We start from the raw sequence: 13,838 nt of genomic DNA, 5'->3' as shown, positions 1-13,838 counted from the left end.
TAGGAGTGCGTTCGAAGAGACCTACACTCAGCATTGAGTTGACACGGGTTGAAGAAGAAAAAAGAATACTTTGAAGTTAAGCCGTTTTGAAATTTATTTCAATAGCTTAATCACCAACTAAAAACAGGAATTAATTTGAAAAAAGAATTCGTTCGTACACGAAAAGCTCTGGGATTAATAAAGAAACTTTATTAAAAATTTACCTGGCGTACCTATTTCGTTCGCATAATTTTATTAAAAACATCTATCCCGCACCGCTCGGGGAAACGTAGGCCGGCGCGTCGTGTATTCAACAAATATTTACTCGGAGCTATATTATTAAAAGTTTAATGTTTATTAAAACCGGGGTCTGTTTACAATATTTTCTGTATTATCGGGTATTTATCGTTTCGAAAGTAAACATGAACTATAAATATATTTCGTATGTGTGCAAAATTGTTTGAAGCTCATGAATTTCATTACTTAAATACATTACCATTCATTACTGGTGGTAGGACCTCTTGTGAGTCCGCACGGGTAGGTACCAACGCCTATTTCTGTCGTGAAGCAGTAAGTAATGCGTTTCGGTTTGAAGGGTGCAGCAGCCGTTGTAACTATACTGAGACCTTAGAACTTATACCTCAAGGTGGGTGGCTCATTTACGTTGTAGATATCGATGGGCTCCAGTACCCACTTAACACCAGGTGGTCTGTGAGCTCGTCCACCCATCTAAGCAATAAAGAAAAAAAAAAAAAAAAAACGTGTTAAATTTTAGGTTACTTACTTAAGTACGATATATACGATAATATTATGTGGTCGCAGCGGCAATCGCGTAGCTCTGTACTGCTCGGTACTGGTACAATATCTGCAACTGCTAAATAATAGCTGTCGTTCCGATACAACTGTGACATAGATATAGCATGTTAAGGAAGCTGCATTTCTACATTGTGATGTCCATGCGCTCTAATTACTACTTAGCATTAAATTGGTCGTGATCTCCTCTACGCACCTTCAGCAGCAAAAAAAAAAAAAACCACAGCAACTCCACAAACTTCTCAGGCTGTCGACAAGACTAACCCAAATTTTTATAGAACATTAACTAACTCAATAATTATATTATCGAAAGAGACATCGGACATAACACAAAACAAAACGTGACCGATCATTCCGGAAATCTGTTTAATCCGATATATGAAGACCGGGAAGCCTTACAAAATGACCTGTGTAGATAAAATACAAAAATTCGTTTCGCTTCGAAATATTAAACAAACGGAGAAGAGAAATTGCATTTATAATTGAGCTTTCACAGAAGACCGGAACAATGGTTACCTGGGAGGGTCGCCGCTGTACTGATACGTTTGTGTGAAACACAATAAATAAGCCTGAATACATTAAATGGGAAACGTTTTAGAGGCGCAAGCCAAATTGAAATTCAAAAATACTTCCACTTTGTTAGTGACATTGCTCTTGAATATATTATTTACGCCGTAGAAATTAAATATTAGCTTAATAGATATGCGTGTCTCTGAATGTTAGACGAACGAAGTTTTAAATTTTACCAGCTAAGTTAACGACTTATTAAAGATGTTTGTTTATTTTAGCTCATATTGGCTGCAATCATTGTTGTTAGATATACTTTCGGAAAGCCGAGAGTGAATTAGTAAAATAAAATATTTTTGTAATTTATAAATTTCGTTTGACATAAAATACAATTTAACAAAAACCTATTAAAAAAAAAAACTTAAAATGTCTCGTGTGCATGTTTTTTCAACACATATACACAAGTCCAAATTATTGTAATGATCAACCCGATTAGTTAACAACTTAAACTCATAGACTTGCTGCTTAAACAAATAGAACGGAGCATTTAATCAGATTCGACGCATGTTTTTTTTTTTGCGAAGTCAGAACGGAACCCGCGACACGAGTCAGGGATGTTTACTGCGGTGCCACTGACTCAGTCAACCATTACACTTTAAACTATATTTATATTGAAATATGTACATATATATGTGTATACTAGCTGACCTGGCAAACGTTGTTTTGCTCAGCTCAGACTGCAGCGCCCTCTGCCGGGCTGATTTGTGAATCTAAATCATTCAGGGTGCCACCCAAACGCATACAAAAAAAATCATTCAATTCAGACCAGTCGTTTAGGAGGAGTTCAGTATAAAGATATAAAAGTTGAGTGAACTTCACTAAAACCATTCTTGTTTGCATATCAAGTAAATACGTGAATTAATTGTAAAGTAGTAAAGTAGTATCTGTAAGGCACAACATATCTTTATTAGGTAGTTAGGTTGCTACACGGAAAGCCTAAGTAGTTCTAATCGTTACAATGTAGAACGTAAAGAAGTATATTGATCGATCTCACATATTCATTTTACTTAGAGTAATAAATAGAAGTTCCAAATTGAAAAAATAGATTCTGAATTATGCAGATACTATCCAAATTTTTGGGTGAAAAACACTGCTATTGAATCCCAAAACTATAAAAGATATGATGAAAGACACAAAAAAGGATGTGGAAGGAAGGAAAGGTGGATACTAGAGAATCAAAATTTAAAAAAGAAAATTAGTTCTGAATGACCCGAACAAAAATCCAAAATTTGGGACTTGGGAAGTAAACTCCTACTGGACCTGAAAACTATCTATTACTAGACACTACCAATTCATTATAGAGATCGATATTGAAAAAAAGAGCAGTATCTAAAACATAACCAATCATTGATTGGCTGTGTTCTTAAAAATACTTTAAGCTTTCAACATTTATTCATAGTCATCGAAAGCTCTTATCGATTCTCACTTCGGTAATGTTACATTCTCTATTCACGTTTTCACATAGTCAGCTCTTGGTAACGCTAACACTACAATGTAAGTTGCACGTAATGAAGAACTATACGGCCCGTGGTAGGCGATCCATAACACGCGGTAGCTTGCTATTCGCAGGCCACATATTCATTTATGTATAACGCGAAGCTATTGCTAAGGAAATGTTCGTCGTAATATAATAGCTAGACTGCGCTTTCCTGGGAATTCCTAGTTTTTGTTTAATTTGCATTTAAATTCTCGAGAAGTACAGAATCGACCTGTTGACTATGTTTGATTGTGAATGTTATTATTACATGCGAAAGTAGATTAATCTTAGAAAATAATTTAGTACTATTTCGAAGGATTTTTGTTTTAATTTTTGTGGCAACCGAAATCCAGGGTAGAATCCATAATATCCGAATTCTTAGAGGTAAATCGCCAACACATTTTTTAAGTAAACAATAAACATTGAGTAAACATAGGTATTCTTTTTTTTATGATTGAGAGCTTACTGGTGGCCCTGAAGCCTTTCCTGTTTCACCAGGACAGGTGGGCAACCAAAGGCTCAGCCAGGAGGGGTGGCATTTGCTAACATCTGCCCGAGCGTCTCCGAAGGAGACCTAACAACTCAAGAGCAGCTGCTTCGCGAATGAATCTACTACCGGATCGGAATCGCGACCCGCTGAGAAGATCCGGCGAGAAACTCAGCGAGCTGATTCATGGGTTAGGTTACACGTCGAACTCTTTGTCGAGTTCGACGAGTACGGTTACCGGGGTCCCTAAGCCTGCTCCTAGTGTTAGAGCTGAATTCTCTGTCTAAGATGTCACCAAAAGCAGTTTTGTCCTGTGCTCTTATGTGCTTCTATCAACGATTATTTATTATTGAGCTATATATTGACATGAAGGGTTATATTTAATACAATAATGTGTAGTTACTCAATCGATTTATTGGCGAGCCCAATAAGGACTCATACCAAGACCATCTTATTTAAATAATATAAGAAATTAGCAGTAACAAAATCTCACATTCATCTGGCTCTAAGCCCATGTATTATCTACTACTGTGAGAACTGGAGACTAATATACATACTTATTTACGTTTAAATATTTTCATATACAGAAATTACTCACCCAGACAAAGAACAATCAAACTTGTTCGAATCCGCGACCCTTGGCCCTTAGCAGTGAAGAACGATTACTAATCAGGATGTATGTACAAGTGAGAGATTTGACATCTACTGCTACTGCGGTTTTAATTTTATTGTAACATCTTAAATTGATGATTAAGAGTGTGCGAGTCCGCACCTGTTCTAAGCACTTATCCAACACATGTCCACGAATGATCTCCGCGATATTCTGTAATTCCATACCATTCCATGTTGGTAGAGTTTAATGTGAGCCCGGATGGGTGGCTATTTTGTAATTTTTTCGATATTTTTAAATGTAATTAAGATTTTGAACTCATGTCTCGAAATAGGCAGTGCTATTAACATAAGCTATTGCGGGACGCCACTCCCACTTATTTGCGTTAAACAATATTAATCTCAACTAAAATTTCTAATTCGAAATCCAATCAAACAGTACAAATAGAATACAGAATTTGAAATACGATCAAAGCTATCACAGATAAATCAACAGTTGAATAACAAATTAAGCTTCTAGATTTCGTTTGAAATTAACTTCATTATGAGTTTATTTGACATGTAGGGACGACCCTCGTCACATCTCGCGAACTCCATGCTTTACAAATTTCATATCTACATACATAAATTTCGGACAATTGACAGAATAGAAAGCTTTAAACTTGTGATGATAACGATTTCACGTCCGATCCTAGTCGTATGGTATAATTGAATTTTCTAGCACAGGTGAAGGTAATATTGTTATTATGAACTGTATTCGACGGTTTTGCTTCACGAATATTGACTTAATTATTGTCTGCTGTTTTAAAAAAAGTGTGTGTGTCCGCTCCGACGCACGACTGGAGTTTACTGGATATAAAAAATTAAACGAAACAATACGAGAAATAGTTCTATATTACGACAACACGATACACTACAGATTATTAACAAATTAACGAGACACAAAACAAACGACTAACAAATATATGAAAATACAATAATGAGAGAAACGCGCGATCAGTACGAGGCTTTGTGGCGGACTGCCGGCGCAGCAGCCCGGCGTCACCTGCGATAACGCGGCCGCGCGTTGGCTCCTGATTGGCGCGCGCACGCATCACGCAATCAGGAGCCAATCAGGCGCATAACGCATTTCGTGTGACATGCTAGTACGATTTTGATTGGCGCGCGCACGCATCACGCAATCAGGAGCCAATCAGGCGCATAACGCATTTCGTGTGACATGCTAGTACGATTTTGGTCCCCATAATTTTCATACCCCGGGCCTATATATGTAAATCGATTCTAAAGGAGTAAACTCCAATAAAAAAATATCTTTTAGTATGTTGGATTACGTTAGGCTTTTAGACATAAACATTTTTCTGGGGTAGGGATATGTTTAGGGCATCGACGGTGACTAGCTCCTGCGTGAGCTATATAAATGTTATGCCACGATTCGAATACTTTCCAGTTTTTTTGACCACAGACGACTGGGGGTAATTCTCTAGCCCACTGAGTTTCTCCCCGGATCTTCTCAGTGGGTCGCGTTTCCGATCCGGTGGTAGATTCTGGAAAGCACGGCTCTTGCTAGGGTTCGTGTTAGCAACGTCGTCAGGTTTGAGCCCCGTGAGTTCACCTACTAGTTAAGGTTACGTTGAAATAGCCTCTTAAGGCTCTCAGCTTAAGTATGAAAAAAAAGGTTATTCTTCGTCATATGAATATTGTGATAATTATTGTATTTCTGTATTATTAAAAAAGAAATTGACGTTTATTTTTCATTGATTAAGAACTAACAGTACTTTACAGTACAAAAGTACTGGAGTGGAGACCTGGTACTGGATGTAGTAACGTGGGCAGACAGCCAACGAGGTGGACCCATGACCTGGTCAAAGTGGTTCTTTTTAAAAATTATCACGCCACGTTAACTGGTCCCGTGATAAGTTCGTAAAGAACTTGTGTTACAGGTACCAGATAACGGAAATAAATGTAAGATTTTTACTATACACATACATATATTTAATATACATCCATAACCCTGGAAAAGACATTTATATTTATCATTCAAATATCTTCCCTTGGCGGAATTCGAACGCGCGACCCCCATGTGTAGTGACCATGTCACTTACCACTACACCAGACGGCCGTTAAGGTTGGTAGAGGCTGGATGAGAAAGGCAAGAGACCGAAGAGATAGGAGTGCGTTCGAAGAGACCTACACTCAGCATTGAGTTGACACGGGTTGAAGAAGAAAAAAGAATACTTTGAAGTTAAGCCGTTTTGAAATTTATTTCAATAGCTTAATCACCAACTAAAAACAGGAATTAATTTGAAAAAAGAATTCGTTCGTACACGAAAAGCTCTGGGATTAATAAAGAAACTTTATTAAAAATTTACCTGGCGTACCTATTTCGTTCGCATAATTTTATTAAAAACATCTATCCCGCACCGCTCGGGGAAACGTAGGCCGGCGCGTCGTGTATTCAACAAATATTTACTCGGAGCTATATTATTAAAAGTTTAATGTTTATTAAAACCGGGGTCTGTTTACAATATTTTCTGTATTATCGGGTATTTATCGTTTCGAAAGTAAACATGAACTATAAATATATTTCGTATGTGTGCAAAATTGTTTGAAGCTCATGAATTTCATTACTTAAATACATTACCATTCATTACTGGTGGTAGGACCTCTTGTGAGTCCGCACGGGTAGGTACCAACGCCTATTTCTGTCGTGAAGCAGTAAGTAATGCGTTTCGGTTTGAAGGGTGCAGCAGCCGTTGTAACTATACTGAGACCTTAGAACTTATACCTCAAGGTGGGTGGCTCATTTACGTTGTAGATATCGATGGGCTCCAGTACCCACTTAACACCAGGTGGTCTGTGAGCTCGTCCACCCATCTAAGCAATAAAGAAAAAAAAAAAAAAAAAACGTGTTAAATTTTAGGTTACTTACTTAAGTACGATATATACGATAATATTATGTGGTCGCAGCGGCAATCGCGTAGCTCTGTACTGCTCGGTACTGGTACAATATCTGCAACTGCTAAATAATAGCTGTCGTTCCGATACAACTGTGACATAGATATAGCATGTTAAGGAAGCTGCATTTCTACATTGTGATGTCCATGCGCTCTAATTACTACTTAGCATTAAATTGGTCGTGATCTCCTCTACGCACCTTCAGCAGCAAAAAAAAAAAAAACCACAGCAACTCCACAAACTTCTCAGGCTGTCGACAAGACTAACCCAAATTTTTATAGAACATTAACTAACTCAATAATTATATTATCGAAAGAGACATCGGACATAACACAAAACAAAACGTGACCGATCATTCCGGAAATCTGTTTAATCCGATATATGAAGACCGGGAAGCCTTACAAAATGACCTGTGTAGATAAAATACAAAAATTCGTTTCGCTTCGAAATATTAAACAAACGGAGAAGAGAAATTGCATTTATAATTGAGCTTTCACAGAAGACCGGAACAATGGTTACCTGGGAGGGTCGCCGCTGTACTGATACGTTTGTGTGAAACACAATAAATAAGCCTGAATACATTAAATGGGAAACGTTTTAGAGGCGCAAGCCAAATTGAAATTCAAAAATACTTCCACTTTGTTAGTGACATTGCTCTTGAATATATTATTTACGCCGTAGAAATTAAATATTAGCTTAATAGATATGCGTGTCTCTGAATGTTAGACGAACGAAGTTTTAAATTTTACCAGCTAAGTTAACGACTTATTAAAGATGTTTGTTTATTTTAGCTCATATTGGCTGCAATCATTGTTGTTAGATATACTTTCGGAAAGCCGAGAGTGAATTAGTAAAATAAAATATTTTTGTAATTTATAAATTTCGTTTGACATAAAATACAATTTAACAAAAACCTATTAAAAAAAAAAACTTAAAATGTCTCGTGTGCATGTTTTTTCAACACATATACACAAGTCCAAATTATTGTAATGATCAACCCGATTAGTTAACAACTTAAACTCATAGACTTGCTGCTTAAACAAATAGAACGGAGCATTTAATCAGATTCGACGCATGTTTTTTTTTTTGCGAAGTCAGAACGGAACCCGCGACACGAGTCAGGGATGTTTACTGCGGTGCCACTGACTCAGTCAACCATTACACTTTAAACTATATTTATATTGAAATATGTACATATATATGTGTATACTAGCTGACCTGGCAAACGTTGTTTTGCTCAGCTCAGACTGCAGCGCCCTCTGCCGGGCTGATTTGTGAATCTAAATCATTCAGGGTGCCACCCAAACGCATACAAAAAAAATCATTCAATTCAGACCAGTCGTTTAGGAGGAGTTCAGTATAAAGATATAAAAGTTGAGTGAACTTCACTAAAACCATTCTTGTTTGCATATCAAGTAAATACGTGAATTAATTGTAAAGTAGTAAAGTAGTATCTGTAAGGCACAACATATCTTTATTAGGTAGTTAGGTTGCTACACGGAAAGCCTAAGTAGTTCTAATCGTTACAATGTAGAACGTAAAGAAGTATATTGATCGATCTCACATATTCATTTTACTTAGAGTAATAAATAGAAGTTCCAAATTGAAAAAATAGATTCTGAATTATGCAGATACTATCCAAATTTTTGGGTGAAAAACACTGCTATTGAATCCCAAAACTATAAAAGATATGATGAAAGACACAAAAAAGGATGTGGAAGGAAGGAAAGGTGGATACTAGAGAATCAAAATTTAAAAAAGAAAATTAGTTCTGAATGACCCGAACAAAAATCCAAAATTTGGGACTTGGGAAGTAAACTCCTACTGGACCTGAAAACTATCTATTACTAGACACTACCAATTCATTATAGAGATCGATATTGAAAAAAAGAGCAGTATCTAAAACATAACCAATCATTGATTGGCTGTGTTCTTAAAAATACTTTAAGCTTTCAACATTTATTCATAGTCATCGAAAGCTCTTATCGATTCTCACTTCGGTAATGTTACATTCTCTATTCACGTTTTCACATAGTCAGCTCTTGGTAACGCTAACACTACAATGTAAGTTGCACGTAATGAAGAACTATACGGCCCGTGGTAGGCGATCCATAACACGCGGTAGCTTGCTATTCGCAGGCCACATATTCATTTATGTATAACGCGAAGCTATTGCTAAGGAAATGTTCGTCGTAATATAATAGCTAGACTGCGCTTTCCTGGGAATTCCTAGTTTTTGTTTAATTTGCATTTAAATTCTCGAGAAGTACAGAATCGACCTGTTGACTATGTTTGATTGTGAATGTTATTATTACATGCGAAAGTAGATTAATCTTAGAAAATAATTTAGTACTATTTCGAAGGATTTTTGTTTTAATTTTTGTGGCAACCGAAATCCAGGGTAGAATCCATAATATCCGAATTCTTAGAGGTAAATCGCCAACACATTTTTTAAGTAAACAATAAACATTGAGTAAACATAGGTATTCTTTTTTTTATGATTGAGAGCTTACTGGTGGCCCTGAAGCCTTTCCTGTTTCACCAGGACAGGTGGGCAACCAAAGGCTCAGCCAGGAGGGGTGGCATTTGCTAACATCTGCCCGAGCGTCTCCGAAGGAGACCTAACAACTCAAGAGCAGCTGCTTCGCGAATGAATCTACTACCGGATCGGAATCGCGACCCGCTGAGAAGATCCGGCGAGAAACTCAGCGAGCTGATTCATGGGTTAGGTTACACGTCGAACTCTTTGTCGAGTTCGACGAGTACGGTTACCGGGGTCCCTAAGCCTGCTCCTAGTGTTAGAGCTGAATTCTCTGTCTAAGATGTCACCAAAAGCAGTTTTGTCCTGTGCTCTTATGTGCTTCTATCAACGATTATTTATTATTGAGCTATATATTGACATGAAGGGTTATATTTAATACAATAATGTGTAGTTACTCAATCGATTTATTGGCGAGCCCAATAAGGACTCATACCAAGACCATTCAGTGACCATGACGAATATATTTTTACTTTGGTATTATAATTAGTTCTCTTGTTTTTAACGAACAACTTTCATAATCCAATTTCCTACTACGATCCCAGTAAACATTCAAAAGTTAAATTTTCCGTTTCCACTGCACACGATCACGCTCCAATAATATACATCCAATTTTTGCACCAATAAATATTTTACGATCCGCAGCACGCAGCACGAAATGGAATAAAAAGCGAAACAGATGTGAAGAGGGGCTTCATTTGCGGAGAAAACTTTGGAAATTCAAACTCAGTGCTTGGAGTGTAAATTGCTCTCAGTAACTTATCTCAGAAAGTTCTGAGCCGTTGATGAGTATGAATTGTGTGGTATTTTTTTGGCCCTCGATAGTTCAACGATCTTAAATCATATTGCGTGTCATGTTCGTAGAGAAACGTAAGTCAGAACTAATTTAAAAATCGGATTACAGTTGCTTCCGCGATTTTCTATGCGTACGTACGTATGTGCATTTGATAATAAAAACAGGCTCGCGTGTAATGTGTTATACGAATATATGTAGTGCTATCAGAATTACTGGTTATTATTCAGAATTACTGGTTAATTAATGGTAAAAAACTATTTCTTACTGGTGGTAGGACCCGTGAGTCCGCACGGGTAGGTACCACCGCCCTGCCTACTTCTGCCGTGAAGCAGTAATTCGTTTCGGTTTGAAGGGTGGGGCGGCCGTTGTAACTATACTGAGACCTTAGAACTTATATCTCAAGGTGGGTGGCGCATTTACGTTGTAGATGTCTATGGGCTCCAGTAACCACTTAACACTAGGTGGGCTGTGAGCTCTTCCACCCATCTAAGCGATAAAAAATAAATAAAAGTATTTAATAGGCATGATGAAAGAAAAGAAAATTAAAATGAAGGATAAGACGCTCGATGTGCTTGTATCAAATGATACGACTGTTCCAGTGTTAAGTGACTCCAACATACATGTACCAATTTTTCGAAATCAACACATACTTAACACCTGACACGTCACAAATGGCCTCCGGGTTAAAGGAATAAATAACATGACGAGATTAACAGCAAATCATAAAAACAAATTAGACTACATGTGGCAATATGCCTATTGTAAGCCGATTCTAACATCCTGCCTGTTGCGAATTTCGGCTAACCTCATGTCCCAACGACTGGTCGCATTCAATTTGCGATGTCTATTGGCTTCCGCAACTATTTACTTAAAAACAAAGGCGCGCTGAGCACATTCACTTATTAAAAAAAAAGACGTGTGGCACTCGGGGACTGCCGCGGTAAAGCTATTGCAAAGCATTTTTTATCAACTCATGCAATTACAATTAGACAATAATAATTTAATATTAAAACAATAATAAAAATAAGACCAGGCTATATTTATAAACATTAACAAAAGCAAAACATGAACTGTCTCCTTCACACTCATAAGCTAGACCGCGTGAGAGAGAGATGGGAAGACTTTTCATGATGCTCATGCCGCGCGACGTCACGCCGCGCGCTTATTCACAAACACTACACCAGCACAACGTGTGAATGTGTTGAATGCGAGCTACATAGTAGGCGTAGTGGGGGTGTCAGGTTATTTTCGTTACGGAATTTCTTGATTCAGTCGCCGCGCTCAAGGCCCGCGATAGAAGTTATGCAATAGCTTAAAAATATATATAGACAAAAAAATAGTTTGACTACAAATTGGATCAGACATTAGAAAATTATAATTCCTCAATATATACATTTCATTTTCTTTGTCACTACTTACTAATAATTAAAATTCGATACGAATCCTCAAAAAAAAATCACCTAATCGATTCGAATGTAACTTGCGCCGTTGGGTATTCACGTGTTTTTTGTTAACTCCAATCAGACGATGGTCAAAGATCCCATATCTTTCGCAGCGTAAGAACCATCGAAGTTATTTTACGATTTAGATATGTTGTTACTACCCGGATACGCTGGATATTACTATTATTATGCCAAGAACCCGCGATTGTTTGTGATATGGTTCAAAGAAAGCAGCTAACTGCATTTTTTTACAATCACACAACATCAGTGATATTAATAAATAAAAATAACTAAAATTGAAGGTTATGTACCTATACAATTATGTATTTCTTTAACAGAATTACCATACTCTTAACAACATAATCAGATTTAATGAAATTATTAAAACCTATTATTATTAAATTATTGTTCGTAGAGTATGGGGAATATATAAATATATAAGTTTGGCGAATATATAAGTTTGTTATCTAATTTAGAAGTCTTAAATCGTATACGTGAACAATCAAATATGTAGAAAAACATTCGATGATAGTTTATTGAAAAAACCTTGCACAAATACACAGTATCTTGGATAAATTTATATAACCTCTAAAGTGCCATGAAAGAGTCTCGCTCGTAAAACCCTTTCATTCCTATGTAACTCGGATTCATATAAATATTTAGTATGTTCTGATATAAATTTTCGTTCACTTAAAGAATTATTTTGCGTAGAGACATTATATATGGGAATAGTTCTTCTGGCAAAGAAATCAAATAAATCTAATATTATAATATCCATTGATGTCCTAAACTTGTGATAAACTTCTATACAGCTCGAAACATAACTTTACAAGATTATTGAATTTTTCAACGCAAAACAGCCCCTTGATAAATTTCAATCAATTGACATGAATAAGAAATTAAATATTAATTGATATTACGTATTTCCCCTCAATAAAAGTATATATACACAAAAAAATATGTATGTAACAAATGACATTAACAGAATATCTCAGAAGCCAATAGGCATCAACAACATAAATGCAGCAACTCACCTCGACCATGATTTCTTGGTTAGGCATACATACTTTATTGATCGTCAAAAAGGTCTGGTCACCGTCTTTGTCGAACCCGTCGCTTGCGACGAAGGGCTCGACGAGCGAATTAACCCAAATACACAGCCCACTGAGTTTCTCGCCGGATCTTCTCAGTCGTCACTCGAACGGTGGTAGATTCGGCGAAGCACTGCTATTGCTAGGGTCAGTGTTAGCATCACTCCGGTTTGAGCCCCGTCAGCTCATCTACTAGTTAGGGTTACTCTCAAGGCTATCAGCTTAGGTAGGAAAAAAGAAAAAAAAGTCAAAAAGGTTAATAATAACAAACACAACATAATCATTATAGCTTGAACCCATGACGACTTACTAAGATACTGGTAAGCCTGTTTATACGAAATTTCTTACGAAATAATTTTTATTCGTGAATTTATCGTAATAGATTTATTCACGCATATATCTGTTTAGTATCTGTGAACTAATATCAACAATCTCTTTCTGTGCCACACGTCTGCTTAATAGACGTCTACCTAACTCACTTGCGGGCTACATTAATTGAATTACTTCATAGTCTGTCGTTCCCGAACGTTGTTTTCAAAGGAAACAGTATAACACGCATTTGTGTATTGTGGCACTGAAACCTATCTCATGGTTTTTGCTTTTAAACAACTAGATTAGAGTAGAGTCAAAGTGAAGAGTAAAGTGGAATCTCCGTCCTTGAGTCGCATTTCTCATGTTTGAGGATCGTGATCATCTCCTCCCATTTGTGGAATAAATAGTGTAAAAATAAAGCAGTCGTGCATCCCCATTTGAACAGTGAGGCAGCTGTTATACAGTATAGTTGAAACTTCGACCTTCGACCTTCGACCTTGACATGAGGTCATTCATTTTATGATGTCTATAGCCTCTAGTGACCACTTAACACCAGATGCTAAATCATTTTTTAAACCTTTATATTATTGTTTATTTATCGTTTATAGAACACCCTGTATTATTACTTAACCAGTCTATTATTTCATTGAAAGTATTGTTGTTGAAGTACTTAATATATACTGACTAGGTATAAGGATAAAGGATATATATGAAACATCTGAGCCACGTTAATCACATTACTACCTGCCACCCTGTTCCCTCCCGGCTCCA

General features: G+C 36.8%; 1 protein-coding gene across 5 annotated transcripts in view; it reads left to right on the top strand.

Moving 5' to 3' along the window:
* LOC101743084 (uncharacterized) overlaps window positions 1-13,838 on the top strand; it is a 128,752-nt gene that overhangs the window by 67,611 nt on the left and 47,303 nt on the right. The window lies entirely within an intron of this gene.

Source organism: Bombyx mori, chromosome 12, assembly GCF_030269925.1.
Source record: "Bombyx mori chromosome 12, ASM3026992v2".
NCBI classification, from domain to species: Eukaryota; Metazoa; Arthropoda; class Insecta; order Lepidoptera; family Bombycidae; genus Bombyx; species Bombyx mori.
Note: the sequence above shows the minus strand (reverse complement) of the source record. Positions and strands in the feature narration are given on the sequence as shown.